Source organism: Lepisosteus platostomus, chromosome 17 (assembly GCF_059453375.1).
Source record: "Lepisosteus platostomus isolate fLepPlt1 chromosome 17, fLepPlt1.hap1, whole genome shotgun sequence".
Taxonomy (NCBI): Eukaryota; Metazoa; Chordata; class Actinopteri; order Semionotiformes; family Lepisosteidae; genus Lepisosteus; species Lepisosteus platostomus.
The window spans coordinates 18,707,784-18,731,331 of NC_142627.1; the positions used below are offsets into that span (position 1 = coordinate 18,707,784).

At 38.6% G+C, this 23,548-nt stretch overlaps 2 long non-coding RNA genes across 2 annotated transcripts; one reads left to right on the top strand and one right to left on the bottom strand.

Annotated features, from left to right (window-relative positions):
• Positions 1 to 1,694: 1,694 nt before the first annotated feature.
• On the bottom strand, positions 1,695 to 12,916 carry LOC148646299 (uncharacterized). The gene is made up of 2 exons (XR_015927981.1): positions 2,568 to 12,916; positions 1,695 to 1,911 (listed from the first exon to the last, which is right to left on the bottom strand). It is a non-coding gene; the product is annotated as an uncharacterized LOC148646299 (long non-coding RNA).
• A 7,806-nt stretch (positions 12,917 to 20,722) lies between these two features.
• Positions 20,723 to 22,965, top strand: LOC148646300 (uncharacterized). The gene is made up of 2 exons (XR_015927982.1): positions 20,723 to 21,907; positions 22,792 to 22,965. It is a non-coding gene; the product is annotated as an uncharacterized LOC148646300 (long non-coding RNA).
• Positions 22,966 to 23,548: the final 583 nt, after the last annotated feature.

Consider the following 23,548-nt stretch of genomic DNA (forward strand, 5'->3'; position numbering starts at 1 on the left):
TAGTGCTAAATCTGTTTCCAAGCAGGTTTGTGTAAGAAAGGTGGAACCAACACGTTTCTTAATTCAAGCATGTGCAATGCTTTATTAATAATAATGCTGATGTATTATTCTGACATTCAGCAGCAAGAAAAGCTTTTTATCTTGTGGAGCTGGGTGGAGTTAAAAAAAAAACAAGATGTTTTGTGAAGCTTTACAGGCAAAATAAGAGGGACACTCTCTACATGCTTACTGTAAGTCGAGACCTGGAACCGGAGAACACTAACGTTCCACAGTCATAATCATGCTGTCTCCTAGTCACCCACAAACTCATATGCAACCACACTCTCAAACTCTCACGCAAACACAAGATCCACAGGCTCAATCAAATGCAAGCACACACACAGATGCGCTAGAGCAAACTTATCAGATGCCCAGTCTCGCATGCTCCCCACTGGCCTCCTCACACGTGCAGGTTGTAGACTCGCCAGTCCAGTTTGTTTCATGTCTCTGTAGTTGTAACAGCTGTTGACATCACTGAGATGGTATCCGCTGATATTACACGAACATGTAAACAGGAAGGCACACCAGAAAAACACCTTGCCAAAATGGCAGACTTAATGAGCCTCTGCGTCAGTTCACTGTTAACAGCTTTACTGATAGAGTATGAGAACATTTAAACAGCAAAAACGTAAACTACAATAAAGGTTCATAGCTAATGCAGAACAAATGGAAATGTTTGAGATAGAAAAATTTGGAGGAGCTTTCTATTCCTTCATAATTCATCACACGGTCTTAAGCAGGATATGGAGAGCATAGTTGAATCATACTGATATTTATTTTTTGTTTATGCTCTCTTTCATGTGTTGTGGTGAAGGTAAAATTGGACTAGAGGTGCAGTTTGTGGTTGAGACTGCAAAACTCAATTGACAAATCTTACCTGTTTGATTCTCTAATGAAGGGTCTGCATTAACAAAGGAAAGTGTGGAATTACTATTCCTTAATATTGCAACTAAAGCCTAATAACACTATTTTATAAATAAACAATAAAAAGTAACTACTTGTGTACACTTTGTGTACAAATATGTTTTTGCCTTTGTGCTTTATATATGATGTTAAAAAGTTACATTAATACTCCATAAAGCATTATGATATTTTTAACTGCATTTATGCTACATTTCAATGCATATATTAAACCATAACAACAAATGCTCTATAATAAATAATTATTTAATGAAAAATGAGGTAATATATATATATAGTAAGGACAATTAATACCTGACTGCCTATAACAACATTGGACCCAGAGGGCTTTATATATACGAGAAGATCTTGTTCATCCACCTCTGAATTGCAGCACCCACCTGGGTGACATCTGAAAACCATTCTGCTCCCACAGTCCCGATACACAATGGATCACATAGTGAAGTCAGAAACTGGTTCACCACTTGAATTGGGGGGAGTGTAATCTAGCCAGATCATCAGGATAAAACCTCTAGGCTCATGAACAATGCCACTGGATCTTTTAATGACCAGATAGTTAGCATGTTGGTTCAAACTCTCATCTGAACTACAGCACTTCTTACCATACCCTGTACTGGATTGTACTTATAAAACTCCCCACAGACGTAGCAAAACTTGCGGTCTGCACAGGTAAATATTATGAACGTGGTTACATTTGGATGAAGATCATTCACAATAATGTCCAACAAGCATGATCCGGAATGCAAAGTTTTTATTTTTTAAATAGAAACAAAGAACGAAAGACACCTCATTTTGTACCTTTATCTAACCGCAGGCAGTATCTTAATTTCAAGTGGTCACCTGCAGGTTGTTCAGCCTTGCAGAACACAGCCATGACACCCTGGGGCAGATGCTCCTCCTTCATGGGGGAGGTCACCCAGAGTCCTCCTGCTGGGCTGGTCCCTTGTTCTCCTGGCATTGCACAAGACACAATCTGTTGTGTGGACTGTAGTCATCACTGGGTTGAAAAATTGTTTTTTTTTTTTACAGTCAGAACCCAGGAAATCTAGGCTTTGTGCTACTACATTATTTGGTTGACACTTTTATACAGAGTGACTTATATTGGTACCTGTTACAAAAGATGAGTAATTTACTGGATTATTTGTGTGAAATATTTTGCTCAAGGGTACAATAGCAATGTCTCACTTGGGATTTGAACCTACAAACTTCTAGTTCCAAGTCGAGAACCCTAAATACTGCTGTACTACACATTATATACTGAAATACTGGAGATGCATAACTTGCTGTTATTGTTATTTTGGTCACATTCTGTATTTAAACAGCATGTCACTCACTGCTTAAGTAACTACCCACATAAGGTATCCATACATAACTACCATACACAAAAAACTGAGGTAACTTTCCAACTACAATAAAATCGGATGATTTTCATATCTTTTATCTCAAATGCAAAATTATATCTACTTCTTTTAACTCTAAATACACTCAAGATGATATTCCAAGGAATGCACACACATTCATATGTAAAGAAGTAAAGAAGAGCTCTATGCTAAAAATTAACCTCTACTTGTTCTTTTGCAGCTTGCAAGTTGATGCAACAGTCTTACCTATTCTTATTCAATCCTCCCATTGTCTTTGGTGTTTGTGGCTTTACATGTTTCCAGTTTCTTAAACGTATTCTTTCAAAGTAAACAGTTTGGCCTGAAAAAAAAGCTAAATACAGTGTTATGATATGTAATAGGAAGCAATTTCATATAATCATACAATTGTTTATATTGCAGAAATGTAACTGCCGCGTTTTGGTTAAAGGAATTTAGTGAAAAACTGGACCCATTTTCTGAAGTTTCTGAAACAGGACAAAACAGGTAAGTTGCTTTATTTCCATGTTCTTTTAAACCTCCAAGAGGAAAAGTGTTTCACTCCTGTGCTCTATGAAAGTTGTCATGGCACCCAGGGCATAAGCAAAGTGGCTCACCCTGCTGTTGTGCTCAGGGTCAAAGGTCAACCCTTGCCCGGGCTGTAGAAGGCTTTAGAAGTGGCCAGGGAGTGCAGGAGGGGGTTGTGTGTATATGAGGGGGGGGGGGGGGGTTATGCTCTCTGACCTGACCTCAGCTGTCAGGGGTCACGTCATATTTCATATATCTCTACTCAAACAATGGCAGTGTTGATAAAATCTGCCTGGGCCCAGAGGAAATGAATATTTGTGCACCTTAATGCTCTTCTCTCTGCACAAGCTAAACACGGCTGCTGACAGGATATTGGTATTAGGTTTTATTGAAGCCACCCCTGGTGAGCTGCTTCCTTTCTGTGGTTTTCATAGAAATAGAAGAAAAAGAAATAAAAAAAACAACAACGCCGCGTCTTGCAGAGATATTTTCTTTTTGCACCCTTTCCTTTATGGCTCATGGCTGCATAGCATTTGGCTTGCTTGCTGGAATGTTCCACAGTGGAGTTCTTCCATAATAAAATGCCTTTAAATAAACGTCTTCTTCCTTTTTTAACAGAAGACTGAAAATCTAGCTCTTGAGATTGTGTATATGTCTCACATGTGTGATTCTATGTGTGTGGTTAGACTATCTCTATGCTAGTCTAAATCTTGTTTCGTACAAAGCACTCCATTGAGAATTGATCATGAGTTAAATGCAGTATGTTTATTGTTGAATAGCAATCTTCCTTTAAAAAACAATTGGGAGTTCTCCTAGAAAAAGCCACATAAAATATTGGCCAGTTAAAGGGGTTAATTTGGAGTAAAATAATAAAAACATTATACGTTGCCCCAGGTAAGGTGATCATCTATGAGTTAGTAGTATAATAATAATGCTTAAAAGGTTGACTGATATTTCTAAATTATTTACCATATGTTTATACCATATGTGTGCCCAGTGATAGATTGGTGTCTCCTCCTGGGTGTATCCCGCCTCGAGCCCACTGATTGCTTAGCTAGGCTCTGGTTTATCAAGACCCTGCATTGGACTAAGCGGTTCTTGAGAATGTATTGATAATGATGATGATCTTAACAGTAAAAAGCCGATAACTGGAAATATTAGCTGTAATTTTAGTCTGAAAGATAATGCAAAGCTTCAGCTAAAGTGTGCTGGAAGAGGCTTATATGGATTGTAAACTATACAAACTCACGTACTGTATAAGCACACAAAAGGGAAGCATCCAAAACAGAAACTGAGAAGAAACATATACAAGGGCATGTGGTTGTTTTCCCAGAATTCTTCACTTCTGGCAGCAGTTACAGAAAAATCATAGTTTTCTTTATTCATTGATCTTCCAAAACAATGCATCTGGAAGTTTGATTTACAGAATGAGGCAGATAAATGTGCTCAGACTCAGGCTGTAGGGCTGGGCTCAGTATGGTAGGGCTGTGTCACAGCTGCACATTCTAAACAAGCCCCTTTTGTCCCTCCCTGTCAAGCTTGTTTGAGGACAGGAAGTTCAGCATCTGTTTTAAAGAGTGACCTTACTGTGCCCGCATGGAGCGACCACATTCACTCCCCTGTCAGAGCCACCCCATGCCACTTCCTCACCTTGGCTATGTGGAGGGAGATATGGTGTTTGCTCACCGCAGACCCAGCAAGACTGAGAGGTGCCTTCAGTGCTGTCCACATCAGATCTTAAATTAAACTCAGCTGTTTCAGGCTAGAGGTTTAATGGCGATCATGGTACAAAACCAGTCAGTGGCACTTAATTACAGCTACTGTGTCCTCCCGTTAATTTTCTTAAAGTAAACAGAAACCATTCAGATGAACAGTGGCTGAAGTTCTCTCTTGTGCTGAGTGGTAACAATTTTATCTATATTCACTACATGATGAGCTTGAGTTACTCAATGCTTGATGAACCAAAATGCTGTTTAACCAAAACTACAAAGTAGTACCCCTTGTTAAATACATAAGGAAGTTTTTTCTTTTTTTTTCCAACTAAACAAGACTTCTAGTAGTTGTATAGGAATAAATCTACTTTGTAGGAATTGTTAAGCAGCCATTTGCTAATGTTATGCAGAAGAAAGTGTGAATACTGACAGTGAGCCTTCTTTGTATGAGACCATTGGAATGGATTCTGCTAGTGGTATTTATGCAACTTAAATATTTAATACTTTTTAAAACCACACTTCTGAGTAATACTGAAAAAGCTAAAGGTATAGCAAATCACCAGAATGATTTACAGACAAAAAAAGGCAGCAGTGTATCCCTCTTTTCAAGCACAGAGCAAATCATCTTTCTTACAGCTCTCATCCCTGAAAATATTTGAGAGGAAGTCAGCTGGAACCAGGTTCTGAAGGTAGTCTTTTCCATGCTCTGGAATATTGACATATTTGGTGAAATACTCTCTGGATAAAACCAAGCATGCTGAGAATTTGAGAGATATGAAGCCCGCCGTTATGTGGTTTCCCTCTCTGCTGTTTTACAGGTAAGAAGAGACTTCGCTCTTACTGAGCTGCTATCAATGACCTCTTTTAAGCCGATTGCATATAAATGATCTCTCCATCCTGCCTGAAGCAGAAAAACTCACAGACTATCTTTATGCATTTATTGAGGCTCCATATTCATGGGATTGGTCAGGGGATTACTCCACAGTGGCCCTAATGGGAGCTCTCTGTGACACTGTGTAGCCTCTGTTTCCTGCTGGGTTATCATGAGATACAAAAACATTTTCTAACCTTCATTAAATACGCAGCCCACCTTCAAGCAACCATGGGCTACACAGAATCATCATCATCTTTACCTTCAGTGTATTTTACCCATCTACTTCTGCATGTCAAAAAATCCAAAAGTTTTTTGAGAAGTTAAACTTGTAGGTACAGTATATAGTTGCACTTTCCGTACATATGTCTTGCTTCTTACTCAAATACGAAGAAAAGCATAACGAAATTCATAGTGTACTATATATATATTAAAGTGGTTTGTATCCATTACATCTATGCAAGTTGTGTACAGGCTGAATGTAAGCATTTAACAAAGTTCATTTGCTTCAGCAGAAGGTTCATTTTATTCAGCACAATAAAAATCAAAATATATGGCCATACCGCTGGCTGCTTGTGTCTTGTGTCCATCAAGCTTGCCTTTTGTACCTTTAGTCTTGGAGATGTCTCTTTCATGTCCTCACTGAGCCCATCTTTCTTCTTAAAACTCTTTGCTAATTCAAGACATACACAGAAAAAAAATATCCAAATTGGTTTGCTCTAACTGCTCGTCTCCTTGAAACCCATTGTGATTTTTGGAGTTTCATGTTATTTTACAGTGCTTTACACTTTGAAAGGGCATGGAGTACACAATGAAGCAAAATCTAGATGAATCTCCATAAAATCATATGAGCTGCAATGATACAAGTCACTCAAGTAACAGAAAAACAAGCTGTACATTGGGATTGGGATGCGGGACCACAGCAGTTGCTGTGTGGGAAAGGAGGCCTAGTTTCGGAAACCTGCCTGGCTGTGTTGCCGTGCTGAGGCTGACCTTGTTCAAAATTGTATGTTTGCTATATCGGTTTCTCGATTTAGAAGAGCAGCTGCTGTTGTTTTTGGCACCGGGACCTCTCTGTCTTGGTAATCAGGTTTTTTTTTCCAATCAGGAGCTCAAAGAAAACATTTTAGATTGCTCTTTTCTGAATTGGTAAACAGGCTGTGTGTGTTTGAAAAGGAGAGGCTGGGGTGGCAGAGAACAAGAGCAGCACAGGTGAGCCAAGACCCCTAAATGTGACAATGAGACCAGTGTGGATTCTGGATATCATTCCAGGGTTTAGTATTTTTACGCCTTTATCTTATTTTAAGTGTGACTTTTACCTTGTCTGGTTTGTGACCTTTCAAGAAGAAGTCATTTCAAACTAACTTGTTCCATAACATTTCAATACCTTATTTTATTTCTGCTTTTCTGTCCTGTGGAAATAAAACAAATAAGTTATATTTGCATTTTCTTTTCTGGCTATATGAAATGGTTGGAAAAGTTCTCTCTCCACCCATGTCCTGTATGTCCTCAGACAAAATCAAACATGAAATCTAGGTCTGGTTCCCAAGTTAGATAATTTTTGTTTTAGCCTTTTGTAAGATTAACTTTGGCTTGGGTTCAGAAGGTATTTGATAACTCTCTCATCTGAGCCTCAAGGGAAATTTAGACATAAAAACTTGGTGACCAAAATTTTAACTCACGAAAAATGTATTCATCAATGAATGTTATACTGTACAGATGCCACTACGCAAAGTGCTGTGTGATAGTGGTCATATCACTAATCTGTACTGAACTGCAGCTGTGCTGTGTCAGCACACTAAATAACTGAGTACGTGTCTCATAGAGCAACAGGCAACAAGAAACAGTTAGCTTTGGCTTAGTGACCTACATATACTATAGCTACTATACACTGTTCAGCTGTGCTACAATAAAGAGCCCAACTGTTGAATGGTCTCAAAGAAACCAGAGATTAATACCGTGTAAAGTGTTATTGAGCATTTTATTTTTAAACAACTTACCTGTATTTTTTTTAAGTGTGAGATGTTACAATACAAAAATCCCAGAAATGTGCAGAAAATAAAACTTAATAAAGATGCTACAGAAAAAAAATGACAAATTTAATGAAGACCTTCAAAAATGCTTTACCTAAAAATAGGACATAAAGTACATTCTTCTAAAACATGCAAATGACAGTAAAAAAGCAATGAAAGAGGAGGTAATAAAACTGTTGCTATCAGCTCTGAGAAGAATTTGGTAAGCAGAAAGGAATAGGAAAAGAATATTGCAAAATGTCTTTAGATATTTGGATCTGATTACACACATTAGCTGTTCAGATGTCTGTTTTTGAAAAAGAGGCTTCTTAACTAAGCTATGGACTAGAATAAGTAAAACCACAATTTATCAAAGCCCCAAACAAATGATAAATAAAAGTAATAATTGTGGAAGATTTTCTATATCATTATTTTTTTCTCTCAAGAAAGAACTAGTGTGAACATCATACAGGTGGTAAATGTTTTAGGAATATAGTTCATAATTCATGAACAGGATTTTCTATTGTCCCACATTCGTTAAAGCCTAGTATCCTCCTTATTTTAATTTGTAAATATTTGAAATGAATCACAGTTGACTTTTCAATACTCTTCAGTTATACTCATTGAAACAAAACATCCGCGGGAGAAATACACAGGTTTTGTGATTTAAAAAAATTAGCTGTTTTTTTTTTTTAAATGTTATGCCATTACACTCTTATTTCATGTAGTCGGGGGGCAGAAATATATTTTTAAACGAATGTAAAAGAAAGAGTAATTTTGTTTTGATGTAGGGCCATGTCAAAAGGTACTAGTGTCTGATCCCATTAGCATCAACACTTCTCTCCCTGTGTATGTTACACTGGGGGAAGAAAGGCACAGAATGTGTATGCAAAGGGAAAACAGACCCCCTCCTGTGCTGTGGATTTGGGGTGCAGGCCTGTGTTGCGATCGTTTGGTTCTGCAACAATCGGATGGCCACAGAATGGGCTCTTGTCAGCTCTGTTCAAGCTCGCATTGATTCTGCCAGAGCAGAAATCAGAAGTATTAGCATGACACCGCTGTTAGACTTCAGAAAGCCATTGATTCTGAATGGCGTGACAAAGTTTAAGTGACAATTAGGCCATACATCAAAAGTGCCCACTGTTTGATAGGTCACATGACTGCCACGCTTCTCAGCCTCGTATTCGATATCACAGTGGAGCGTTTGTAGATGGGAGGCTCTCCGTCATGCCAGCTTTAGTGATCGCTTTCTTCCCCCCTTTTTATTTTTTAATTTTAATTTTCTCCCTTCTTTCTTCCCCTCTCCCCTCTGGTCTAAATGGAGAACAGAGAAGCGAATAGATACAGAAGTCTATTCTTACACAAATAACAGCTTCTTGACAGTCATTCAGCATTCTAGCATCTGCACAAAAAGTCAGACTTTTAAACAGTTTTTTTCCCCCCTCTGTTCTTCTTTCTTTTCTCCTGGGCTCTTGCTTTCCAGGAGGTCTGTAGTCCCCCTCCCCCTCCCCCCCGGTCAGTGAGAATGTTTTCCCAATGAGTTGCAAGCTCCCTCATTCTCATTTCCCCAGAGAGGCTCATTTTCATGCATCCCTACTGTATGGCTTCCCACTTAATAATGTATTTCCACTCGTTTAACTGCCAACTTTATCATGCTCCTCCAAGAATCCTCTTCTTCTAATCCCGTCTTTGCAAGCGATATTAAGTAGACAGCAACTGCTGATGCAGTTCATCTGAAAGACATTTCCTGTCATGTGCATTTATTCTGTTGTAATTCAGAGCACACAGCTATATTCTTGTTTGATATTGCACCTTGGGTTTTAACGTTGGGCTGTCTGGAACGCACGGCTCAGATCTGACTTCACTGTCCTGCATTTGATATGAGTCTCTTTGAGTCAGCACGTGTTGCTCAGGTTGATGGGATCTTTGTCTGGTTTCACCAGGCCAGTCATTAAAGGTTGCTGTGGAAGTGTGAATAAATTTGCGATTATTTTTTTTTTTTAATTCAAGCGCAAGTAGGAACATTATTCCATTCTACAAAATCCTTGTTACATTGTGCATTACGTATATTTAAAAGTTATTACTACTATTGTCTTATCCAATCAAACTGTAGACATGTTTATTGCTTTCTAGTAATATTCCAGTAATTTTTTCTGCTGCTGAGCAAAATCAGAATCTAATTTACCTGAAATCATTTAGTTCCTTTCTCTGCATGAATTTATCTAAAATGAAATCCTCTATGGCAACAAATTAAGAATGGCTGCATAACGAAAGCATTACAAATATAAAAACAGGAAATTGGAACCAAATTCCCCAGAGCACATGGGGTGCAGACTTGGCTTCGATCTAATGAGCCATGACAGGTTTCCATAAAACAGAATGGGTAAACATAAAATAAATCAGTTCCATATTTATTAATTTTGTTTGTCTAGTTTCATGGTGATAAGATAGATTTTTGTCATGCTGTAGCACATGTGCGATCCCATTGAGTCCCAGCACCTAAAACAACTGGATTCTCAATAACATTGTAGGCAGAGCCCAGAGTTTCAGTAACAGCAGTCTTTGCGTTTGAAGGGTAACATGCAACGAAGTCTTAATGTAATGGTGAACAGTGTGACAAAACTGGAGATTGGAATTGAAAAGGCACCTTACTGCTGTTAGTGCTGCAGGGTTTAAACTGTCTCATGTTCTTCTTGGCACACAAGGTTGTGAGGGACAAAACACACAGTCTTGTACTGCTCCCCTTCAGTGTGCCATTGTGACCAGTACAGACAGATACAGAGGGGTCTGTGTGGTCTGAATGTAATCAGAGCCCCTCCAGAGAGGACAAACCTGAAAAATACTTGGCCCAGGCAGACAGACAACAAAGTGAAAATAATGTAGGGTGGATATTCGAAGTATATTAGTGGATTTATAACTGTATATTTAGTGGCTGTGACAAGCACCACGAGGGTGCTATCAGAGAGCAAATCAGCCAATGGATATTCTTTATCGGGAGAGCCTGAGAAAAGACCTTATCGAAAAGATCGGATCAGCGCCACTCAGAAACAAGCACATCACACAGTCACATGCCCTCTCTGTACAGGACTAAAGCCCTGATACCACCTGACTCTGGATCTGCGTTTGACCCGGAGCAGGACAAACAACACTGAGAAACAAGGACAAAACACCATGAAAAAGTCAGTGCAATGCAAAGTGAATCTGTGAGTCTGCCCCAGGGTCAAGGTATCCACATACCCCACTTAATCTAAACTTCTGAGTGACCTCAGCGGCTGCGGTCACTGTTTCCAAGTCCTGTGTCATATCTCTGGTATCTGGTGCTACTATATATATACTGTACACCATGTGAAGCTGTCACTACACTGTGGTGAACAGGGTGAAATCTTCTGATAGCCTGCCACTCATTATTTCTAGTGGGTTAAGTGCACTAATTGCAGTTACAGTATTGCTTCCTCACCCAGCCAATGAGACTGAGCCTACAATCAGCTGGATTTCAGGCAGGTTACCAACTCTCCTCTACTGCTAATGAATCAAACACGGCTTTATTTAAACTCATCCACAGGCAGGAAAAGGCCCCACCAGGCACAGCATGGAAATAAGTTGAAGATAAAACTGATAGCTTTGCTTGGATGCATGCTAAGATGTTTAGTCAGCATTGCAGTCTAACTTTGGTCTCCAGTTGCCCTGTGTTGCTGTGCAGTATTTACCCATGACGTTAGGTATGGAGTGATTTACTAAGCAAACTCATGCCTTTCAGAATTGAGCGTCACCTTGAGATGTGTGTACAAAGCACACAGCAACCTGACCCACTTCTGCAGGATAATAATGGTACTGTACTGGGAAATACTGTAGATTGCCCCGATCATTGTGTGAAAAGGTCAATGCTTGATTCATTATAAAGGTAAATTCTCATGAAACAATCGCAGTAGACCTGGTGTAGAATGACAAACCATGGGCCCCGCCAGTAGGTGATGTGTTAATTTACTGTACAAATAATTCCCCTTGGCACTATTTTCTCAGAGTTGAGGAAAAGAAACATTTTACTGCACATCTCTTTTTCCTCACTTAAAATTGACCCCCTAGTGGTTATTGCTGAGACTACAATATTTAAGCTGCAAAGCCCTTCTGTTCAGGGAAATAGCAGTTTGTGATGCAGAAAGATCTTGTTACAGCAATTCCATATGTTGTGTTTTTCCCAAAATGTTTAATGGTTATTTTAATAAAGAAGGAATTAACACCCTCATATATAGAAGTCACCCCAGAAAATAGGCAAAACTGTTACCTAGGTGACAGATGTGGCAGAAGCCCTGTTTCCATGTTAATTACTCTCACCTCAGTACACCATACTTCTGTCTTGCTGTACTGACCTAGTTTTTGCAGTGGAAAATAGGAGCTTCAGTCAGTGTTGCAGTCAGGTGTTGTTTGGCACCTCTTTCTGTACTGAACACAAACCAGCTACATACACTTATTACAAATGCTGAATTGAGGTATACTACATCATAGCCAAGCCTTTGGTTTCTCTTAAACCTCTCAAAAGACAGACTCCTTTAAGTCTTTCTATCTCTATTATTCTTTCAGCACATTCAAAGCTGCTTAATAGTTTTCACATCTCCCCTGGAATTCAATAACATAGCTTATTTAGTGAAATGTAAAGAACACAACCTTAAACATTTTAAGTACTTTAATTATCAAATACAAAACAAAAATACCTTCAAACCAATACAGGTAAAATAGCAATAATTGCATAACTTCATCAGATTTGTGGTATATAATGAATAATTACATCTGCCCACTAATTCACTTAGATCTGTGTTTGAATAGATATGTTTAAGACTTATATATTAAGTCATACTTTTCTGTATGAGGCCACTTTTTCAACTCATGGGTTCCAATGAGTAGCAGGTTTCTTGGTACTGTGCTGAGATACCCTTATGGTTTCCGTGCTGAGCCACAGTTGCACTGCCCGCTAGACATCATGATCACAGATCGAATCTTCAGCCTTGCATATGTCAACTTTCAGGGGTCCACAGAAGTGAAAAGCTGATTGGGAAAGATATGGACTGTGGGGAGGATGTGGCGGAGCAAACTAGCAATCTGTGTGTTTATATGGTCTTGTGTTGTCTGGCTGCTCACACCTTCATCTTGTCTTACCGAATTCCAGCCAGGATGGCATGAAGAAATGAATGTTTGAAAATCATGTTTTGCAAAAACAGGCACTGAGCGTACGCAAGTACAGGCAAAATAAAATAAAATACTGCACAAGCCTGAAATACCGAATCATCATAATGTGTACGCACACAATGTATATAGATTTAAAAAGCAGAACTGACAACTACAGCTTGTAATTTTGTATTTTAAGGCAAAATCGGATTATTTTGCTGTAGTAGAATACATGAGCAATTTGTCATTGTATTAGAGGTAAGATTATATAGATTATAGAGGTAAGAGGTAAGGTATATTAGAGGTATATTAGGCTACTATGTGATTGGCGCTGTGTGTGACTGGGGAACAGTATCGCAGCTATCTGAGGCTCATTCTCAGGCCTGCTGGCTCCCTTCCAACTGGTCTCTTATTAAATAAGGAGAGGCGACTGTAAATTGTACGTCAGGGTGATAATAAATTCCATTAATGAGTGTTAGAGGAGACAGTCTCCTTATTACCCCTCTGTACAAAGATGTGCTCTCCACCTGCAGGCCAAGGCAGAACAGCTGTTACGTCCCAAAACATCTGTAGCAGCAGCACACCTTAGGGCTCTAACAATAATCCTCCCATCGCACACACACACACATCTCCTCTCCCTGGTCATCCCCCGCTTGCTATACAGATTCACCAGTCTTTAACAACCAAGACCTTTTGCAAAACATCCACACAGTTGCCCAGGGTCTCAATTGGTAACAGCAGCCCTGATCGTCTTCTGTAACAGCCTTCTGTAAAAAGCCATTAAAGCTGAAAGACTAGTCTTTGGGATCCTTGACATCCATTTATTACAATGACAAAAACAATAATGGCAACAACTAATAATTCCCTGCATTATCTAATGCATTATTTAGTAGAAACCTGTGTTTTAGTTAAAATGAATTTGAAATGAAAAATGCCCATTCAAGCCAATGTGATTCTTTTCCTTTCACATTGTCCTAAAAAGAACTGAAGACTCACAAACCTCTCCGCACTGAGGGTCATGCACTGCAGCTACAGAGCTTACCTTTAGACTGGAATACAGACACAATTCCCATGTCTACAGCTCACACTTGCAAGGGTCCCAGACCAAGTATAGGGTCAAGATGAATGATGAACTGGACCACCCCATACCATAGCCAGAAGAAGCAGAGCTTGAACAAGTTTAAACTGCTTTTATGCATTCCAGCATAGAGTCAACAGGGAACCTAGTATGGATTCAACCCTATAATCTCCAGGCTGTAGAGTATTCTGTTCCCTGAAAATTGGCTTTTCAGAATGAGTCAACCCACAGCCTCAATTAAAAACCAGAAAGACTGTTTATTGAAATGTAACATCTTCTTCTGTAACAAGTTCTTAAAGTGTTCTGCACATCATTATTTCACAAGACATTCTTTTGTACGTACTTTGTTTTTTAGGGCACTCGTTACCTGTTCTACATTCTACATTTCAGGAAGCAGCATAGATGCCACTTTCCCATCAGACAAAACCCCAAAGTGGGTTGAGGACGGCGAGGAGGAAGCAAATCTGAATGCACAGCATAAACTCATGTGTCTTAAGTGACATGTAAATCACTATCTTGCTGTTTGTTAGAATAGAATCATAGATTCATAGGTGATCCAGGTGATCTCATGAGCTATCCAGATATGTTGTTGGAGTTCCTTGGGAAGAAATGGCAAGATGAAATTCTTACATAAGTAGATCGCATTGAACAAATGTGCAAGATGGACAGAGTTTCATTATCCTGTCTGATACTTTAATGTAAGGTACTGTACCTGTCTGAAACATTTTTCTAGACAAAATCTTCATCATAAAGAGCCTCCAACAGCTAAGATACTCATATACAGTACAGTCCAACACAGAATAATTATGATACCTATGTCTTAATTTTCATAATCCCAGAAACGGAGAATGCTACATAAAAAAGACAAGGGAGTCAATGTATCTCTGTTTGGGTTGGCTAAAACCCTAGCTATACTTTGGGTTAGAGCTGGCAATTGTTCTGAATTTTATTTTGGTTTCTGTGGGTTCAGAAAAGGAAGTCAGCTGTAGAAAGCCAGGAGAGATAGACCTTTTGTTTGCATTTTAGTGTGTCTCTGCCAAAACGGCCTATCCTGTTTATTCACAATATGATACTTAATCTTCATAGCCGAGAGCAAGTGGTCTTTTTTTAAATCACTGCTGTAATTGTCTAAGGAGTTGTCTTTGGCTTTGTTTAATTGTTCTCCCCTTCACAAAAACAAACAAGTATAAATAAAAAAGCAGTATTGTTCCAGAGGATTTTAACATGATTTATTTTTAAAAAGGTAAATGATAACAAATCTAAACTTTGAAAGAACCATCTCCAGATCTTTTTATAAAGTATTTTATATCCATTCTGTTTTCCTGTTTTTTTGTGTGTCTTTTCTTACTGTAGCTTTATGCCTATTTTTCTTAGTTTCTGCAAAACCTTAACAAACCATATATTGCTTTGTAAATTTTGCAAATCAATCCAGTAGGGGCGCCTCTTAGTCACATTTCCATAAACTAGCAAAATGACTGTGTACAACATGTGAACAATGACCTGCAGATGGGGAACCCCATCTGTAGAAAGACATTACAGAAATATAAATGATTAGAAAGACATGACCTTCAAAAGAAACAGCATAAAAAAACTACACTGGGACAGATAAAAAGCTCTTAGATCTCATCTGACATAAGTAAGGAAAAAAATACAAGTAAAAAATACAAACATGTGATTCCTGTCTAATAGGAAAAAAGTTAAATTCAATATCACTTCCTTTTGCCACTGAAAAAACCCAAAATGATCATATACAGTACTGTCACAGCATATGTATTTCTTGAACGGTTGTGAGCTTTCTTCTAGAGTTAAGAGTAACCACAATAGCAACACCAGCAGTACATCACATTTCCGTGGCTCATTTCATCAAATGAATTTTAAGATGATTTTAGCATAAGCAAACCTCCAAACCAGTGTGGCCCAGGGCAAGACAGGGGATTAGACAGCCACTGCAGACCTTGGGGGCTTTTCCCCACAGTTTAGGGGCAAACCCAGGACTCATTTCCCCTTGTAATCTCCTGTGCTATTGAAGGTGTGGAGCATATGCGTATCTTGGGCCTCTTGTTCAAGAGTGGCATTGAGTCGTCATTACAAAAACATGCTTAATCATCCCTTTCCTCTCTGTATGGCCACGAGTTTCAAATGGTGTTAATATTCTTCTCTTTGCTACTATACCCTACTGTTTTAGGCCTGCTTTTCTTTCTGGAGCAGGCATCTCTCTTAAGCCCTTAAAAGCAGATATTGTTTTGATAACAAAAATAAATTCCTATCGTTTGAAAAAAAATCACAAAATTGATGATTGCATTGTGAAATTGTGAAAGCATTCGGCTTCTTCTCTTTCTTCTTCTCAGAGTCACTATTGGTAGTGTACACTACGTACTGTACTATGCAAAAAAATAAAAACCGTAAAATATAGCTAAGCAATGTCTAAGCAAAGTTCAACTATTGAGGTATTTTTTCAGCATAAACTATTTTTTCAGGTTCCCATCCTTCCCACACAAAATATACATTTCCTGCTTCTTATTTCCATTTGAAACTGTTACTAAGCTGATTTCGCAAGTGAATAAAAACAGAGTTTTATTTTCACAGGGCTCAGCACATTTTCACTAATATATGGATCCTGTTTTCACTGATATGAAAAGGTTAAACATCACAGGTCTCGGCAATGGGAAATGCCAGAGGAAATTCAGGTGCTTACGTCCTGCCTGGAGTGGTTTGTAAATCCAGCCTTGTCTCCACTCCCTCTCCCTGTGGCCAGAGATCCAAGCAGGCTGGTGCTAGTCCCAGCTCCGCCCCTCCCTGGGCCTCGGGCTGCCCTGCTGGAGCTGAGGGTTTAACTCTCTGGATGGGTGTGATTGCTGCTTATCTGTCCAGGGGGCCTGTGACTCGTTTCTCAAGGTGGGCACTTCGTGGCACTCCATCCCTCTTCTCTACAGACTCTTCTTTCTAGAACTACTCTCCTGTACAGCCCAGGGGAGTGCAGGAGGGGGGGTTACCAGTATCTTGGTCAAGTAAAACAAAAAAAAGATTTGGTCATGCGACAGCACTGAAGAAAACACAAAGACCTCCCTAATACAGCAGTCATATGCAGGTCATGCATAAAAGTGTTAATAATGACATAACCAACAGAAGAACACTTTGTCTGCATTTAACCAGTTTATGACTGGAAACCCAAATATGCACTACTTAAGACTAAGAAATACATAAAAGTAGAAAGTAATGCATGTAAAGGGTCCAACATGGTCCTTGTTCATGAAAATGCATGTACAGAATCTAACAAATATGTGTTTTTCCTTCTGCTATCATGTTATCCTGCTCTTGGTAAAAAATGCCTTTTGATTTTAACCACAGTAAATAGGTTGTATTTATAAAAGCACATATTTTATTGTTTTTAGGATCTTGGGTGTTCAAAGTGATGAAGGTTCAAGACTTCTTTGCTGGTTCGCATTTAAGGATGAACATGAAAAGAGGAGTAAAGCACAACCCGTATGGAAATGATTCTTTCTTTGCCTTCCAAAGAGTTTGATGTTAAAGTCATTAGTACATTGAAGGTCACTGAGTGCATGGCTAATCATTGGGTAAGCAGAGCTGAGAATATGATGAAATATGCACACAAGAGCTATCAGAGTAAATGATTTGTGAGCATTCATGCACAGAGCTACCCTTATGGAGCACTGGTCAGCCACAGTGTAAATAGGAACAAGGAGAGGTTAATTCCCCTGCTGAAAAGTAGAAAGAAAAAACACTTTCAGTGTGCAAAAAAACACATTGGGAGAAAGGGAGTAGGGATACAGTGTAAATATAAATCAACTGTCTACACTTTGATCATCCTTTCACAGAAAAACGTTTGTTATAAAGCCATAAAATGAGTAATTCATATATGGATATTTATTCACTATATGGCTCAGTTGTTGTTTTTTTGTTATACATTGAATTGCCTTATGTTTTGTTTCACAGTAGTACAGAATCAGCACAGGACTCAGAGCTGTAAGGCCTGGTATGTTTATGCCTAATGCTAGACGTTTAGAGTTTGGGATAGAATTGGTAGACATTAATATGGCCTATCCAGATTTACTGTACTTGGATGCATTGTAGTGCTTACGTCAATGACCCCTCTTGTCTCAGTATGTAGCAACAGACCAAAATCCTGTTCATGCTTTGAAAAACAGACACACTGCCTCTGCTTTCAATAAACAGCAGTGCCAAGTGTTTAATGGAGAGAATCCCGCTGCAATGACAAAACTGAAGCATGGAAAGACCTGTGAAAGTTTGCTATGAGCCTTATATAAACCTCCTAACCCAAAACACAGTCTACAGCCTCCCCTATACCTAATGTGAGATCTGTATTTCATCATTTAACATTTAGCTCTAATACTGGACATGAATAATGATAATCTTTTATAAAATGGCGGTGTTTCAATATAATATTGTATTTCAAGAATGTTAAATTATTCAGCTCCTTCCAGATATGACTAGACAGTGCACAGTGGGCCTGCTCTGGCAAGGACTGTTAGCATTGCTGTGGCAAACAGAAATGTCTCAGAATTAAATTGCTCCGCAGCTGTAGCTCATCTATTAAAGCCCTGATATTCATTTAGAGAGGCAGTCTAAAACTTTAGACTCTCATAAGAACAGGACAAGCCTCTGAGAAATAGACAGCAAGACAGCAAGAAAAAGTATTGTCCTCTGGTGAACAACACAAAAAACGCCAACAAAAAATTAGTCACAGGGCATGTAAGGTGGCCAGGAAATGTTATGCCCTCTGAAACACATCAGAGATTGCAGGGCTCTTTGTAGCTCTTTGTGAGTGTTTGGTAGGGAGGTTATATTTTATATGACCATATTCCTCCCCCATAAACATCTCCATATGAACCATCATAATTGCAGTACAGTATCAATAGAGCTGAACAGCTTATGCTTTATGAACAGCCTACATTTTAGACAACCAGGGCTTCTGCTTTCATCAAGTGTTTGGAAAAGAGGAGTCTGGTTTTCATATCGGAGCTCTCAACAGCGTAAATAAAAGACATCTGATTGTCTAATCAGACATCCACGGTTCAGGCCTTGCTGAGAGTTATTTTCCAAGTGACCCTCTCTTCTTCTACACAGATGTTTAGTGTTTAAATCTGAACACTCAAATTAAATTACACCCATTGGTCATGCTGGTTAAAAATATATACATTTCTCCTTCTGCTGTCATGTACTGCTGCTCTTGGTAAAAAAAGATCGCCTTTTGATTGTAAGAATTTAAATGATAAGAACAATACTTATGACCACAAAGTCTCTTTAGAAAACAGATTTTTGCTATAAATGAAAATCCCCTAGTCAAACTGGAATGCTTCTTTTCTTTTCAACGTCCCACGTCTGAAACACAATAACACGCAGTGCCTGTCCTGGAAGATGTTTCAAAACTACAGCAATAATGAAAACCCCTCAAGATCAGTGTGTGTTGGACTGTTTAGCCCCAGTTTATACACTGACATCTTTTCAGTTCTTCAACGCCCACATGTCTAAGCACCTCTCTACTGTGGATGAATATTGCTAGGTAACAAGACTCCGCAGAAATACTGATAATAACGCCCATTGTTTAAGATTATATATCTGTATAATGTATATTGTTGGTGTTTTGCTCTTAAAAAGAACTGTAATGTACCACTTTGCACTTCAAATGTTAAGCAAAGTCTTCCTGTGCATTTTATGACAATGTCAGTTACTTTGCCAGACATTTAACAATTAGTATCTCAGTTGTCCCTGTGAGAATAATTTTGAGAGAATCAGTGACATTGTAATGCAATAGTTTACAGAAAACTGGAAAGGGGAAAAATATATAATAATTTTAAAGAACAACCAACTAGTTCAAGAAAATTGAGCTTTTGTTCTATTATCCCAAAGCAAATGACAGTGTGTCTGAAAACATAAAAAGAAGGTATTATTAAAATTGTCACAGAATGTCTCCCGTAGTAGAATGTTAAGACCTTTTTTTGTTTCCTCTTGAGATTTTTTTGTACTGTATGTAAACACATTACAGGTCTAAGCTCTTTACCAACACAGGGAATCTGTAACATTTGTGAGATATTTCCACTTTTACTTTCCTGACCATTAATCAAGTGCCGGTTGTTTACCACATAACACCAAGACCTACATTATAAATTCAGCTTGCTTTACTGCTATTAATCTCATTCATCATATCAGCACTGAGGAAGGGGTACATAAACACTTCACAATCTCATTGATCCTTTTCTGGACCTGCTGTTTTCTTGAAAGACCTCCTATTCTCACAATGAGTCTCCTGACCAGTCCAAGTACAGTACTTCAGCCCTTCAGGCACCATTAACCTTAGCGTTAACTGCACATCTTTGTTAATACCAATGCTTGGAACCAGGCAGTGAGCAACTGGGGCATGATCTAGAAAAAAATTATGAGATGAATTTCCATGTCTTGTTCTAATCCACCAGAAGAAACAAAGGCTATAGTGTACTTTCTGGATATGCTGTTCTTCCATCTTATTTTTTTACAGGAAGATGTGCACTTTATAAGAAGAAGATGAAGGGACCTATTCCTCTCAAGGGGGATTTCATTGTTTCTGAATCCTACCACTTCAAAAGCCAAACAGACTCCTAGTGTTTAGAAAAACATAAAGCACTGCATTGTTCATAAACTGATATTTAGAAAATAAGTTTACCCAATATAAATTGTATCATTTATCCACTCCTGAGAAAAAGAAATTTGAAGCAGGGAATTCTAAACATATGGAGCACAACAAATGAGCCATTGAAAATGTCAAAAGTAACAAATGTGGAGAGCGCTTGCTGATCTGCTGTTTACGGGCTTTCAGGAAACCAAACAGAGATAAGAGCATTGAATTTATCCTGCTGTTCTTGTTGTGGTTGTCCAAGCTGAGTGTATCCTTCCTCCTCCTTGTCCACAAATCCGTCTTCTCTGTTTTCAAGAGTCAGAAGCAAGAATTGGTGAGGCAGTGTCTCTAATCTCTGGCTGATCAAGTCGAGTCTTTGAACTGACCTGAATTTGAAGCCAAGAAGCACTGAAGGAAGTGTGTTTTTGTTTGCACTGCAGCATCCTGGAAGGTGGGCTCTCTCTGTGCTCCAGGATCTCCTGACAGGAAATGAAACACACAGCCTGTAAGGCCAACTCCAGCCCGCAAGACCCCCCTCCGCCACCTACCACCCGGCCCCCTGGACTAGCCTGCAAGATCAGCACAGCCTCACTGAAACACTGTTGTCATTTTGCTCTTGGAAAGTAAACGAGCGCCCAGCTTTCTTGGTGGAAAGAATTGAAATATGTGTCAAATTCCTGAGGCCCAGAAAGTGTATGAAAGGCATTTGTTTCAAAGATATAATGTATGCTATTTTAATTTGCTTTCATGTAGATTAACTATACTTGATCACAGTGTACTAAAATATTAGTACATCAAATTACAATGCATTTAATATTACCTTTATATATCTGTATTTATAGATTACATATAGCACTTCAGTGATTAAGTAGAGCTCTTGAACTCATTACTGCTGAGAAGTAAAATAAGACATACTTTACAATTTGCACACTTAATAAACATATTCAAATTAATAATTTCAGATGTACTCACACTGCTATTACAGCAGTCATGAACACACCTGTAAAAGGCATGAACTCTCCATTCCTATTCTGTGGCAGTCCTGCCCATGTTTGGGAAGAAGGACAAGAAATGATAATGAAGAGGTTCATTGATACAGAATGGAAGGTAACTAATATGCTCAAACTTCAGTATGAAGAATCATTTTATAGTAGAGTTTTGGAAAGTTTGGTTAACACAAGGTCAAAGAGCTCTGTTTTACTAAATGAGATGCAAGCCACCCCAAACCCGAAAGATTAAGTAGCAAAAGGGCCTAAATGAACTTTCCATATGAGACGGTTCTGAATGCTTGGCTGATGTAATGTGCTGCTATGTGTGCTGTGAGTAGCTACTGTATGCTGTGTGCATAAGCTGTTATGCATATGAAATAAGAGGGTACTTTTTAACCCTAAGAATGCTGACTCATCTGTAGCATCACTACATACTTCAAAAACAGCTCTGAGAAAAACCAGCAGGAGAACAGAAGTGAAATTCAAAGGCTGTTTGATCAGCTTCCGAGAAGTGCTGTTTGTAACTGTGATCGAAAGAGCTTGCTCACATTGTGGCTATTGAAACTCAGCTCTGCAAATCGTGCATGGCAAATCTCCAAGAAACCCTGGTATGTGGAAACATTTCAATAGCGAACCGGCATCTTCGACACGGGGGAAAAACCTTGAAGGAAAAGTCAGACCTTTTTCCATTTCAGGGTGATTTTTTCCTTTAAAAACAATACAATCATTACACAATACTGGGACCCATCTAATGAAACCAGTTGTGATTGTTTACTCGTCAAGATTTTATTGTAAGCAAAGCAAAAACATAGGAATGAAACAGCTGTGTAAGTTTATCTTTTCCATTACTTGTTTCATTAGTTGCACTAAAGATAAGCAAATTACATATTTAGGAAACTAGTATTTCTTATATTTGGTATTCTGAAGTTCTTTTCTTAGATTCAACTGCAGCTTACAAAATCCTCACCTTTAAATGTAATTTTAACAAACTCATACAAACTACCTAGGTTTGAGCTGCAGTGCAAAGCCATGTGATTATATGTGATGACCCCGAATCTTAGTGGTAAAATTCAAAATGAATATTGGAGATTGAATTTTAAAGCTTTCAGATGTAATATAATGTTGAGATTGCAAATGATTGTCTGTAAACTAGACTAGAGGAGGATTCAGTAAGACATAGTCAAATAAAGCCACATTTTTGTCTGTGCTCCATCAATGACATGGGTGACCATTTTCAGTATTTCATACAGATTTTGTCTTTTTATTGTGCACCAGTTAAGGTGTATAAAAGCAGAGTCACATTTTGTTTTTGACTTTTACTTACTCTCAGTTTTAAAATTGGTAGTACTATGACGACAGTTCTATGAAACAGACACATGACCTACAGGTAAGAATGTGGAAACGGTGGAGAAATATCCTGGACCCCATTGTGCAATGCAGCAAGTGATAGTATGCTTCATTAGTCTGTTTTCCAACCATTCATCCATTTCAGGGCTGCAGGGGAGCCAAAGTCTATCTCAGCAAGCAATGGGTGCAAGGCAGGACACACTGGACATTACCTGGGACACTTTTTCCAACAGACTCTCTGACTTCTCTAAATCAGCTGCTACACTTACTGTACATGGGTGTAAATCAATAAACCCTTTCAAAAATCAAGATATAAAAATGTCTTATTTTCCGAGAAACGTCTGTCCTCCAATTTAAGTGCTCAGTCAGATTGAGACACTTAAACCCAAAATGTATTTCCAAAGGGACTTTTTCTCTTTGTGTTGTGTGTAATCACTCTTCATCAGATCTACACACCTCCAAAAAACGAAAAGCAAAAAAAAACTAGCACGCAACCGGCCAAGAATATACTTTTTTGGAACATCAAATTAATGTAATGTGCTTTGATCACAGTGTTAATCAAGATTTTTTCACCACAATCTCAGACTCTTGAACAAGCAAACATTTTGTGTTAATTAATTTGCCGAAATATAGCTCTGTGCGAGTTTATCTTACTTTCTGAGCAACAGATAAACAAACAATTTAAGGCAAATGTGAGCTGGAGTGGCCTTTTGGAGAGTTGTGAGTATTTTAGATAGAAGCATATGAATTAATTCCTCTCCCACATTGTTTGCATTAAAGAGTTTCCAGCTGGAAATCTGCTGCTACTTTGTGTCTCTGATCTCTTCTTCCGTAAGTGAAAGTCAAAGGGTTAAAAGCATGATTTTTCCTGTGAAACTAGAAATACAATAAACACTACAATC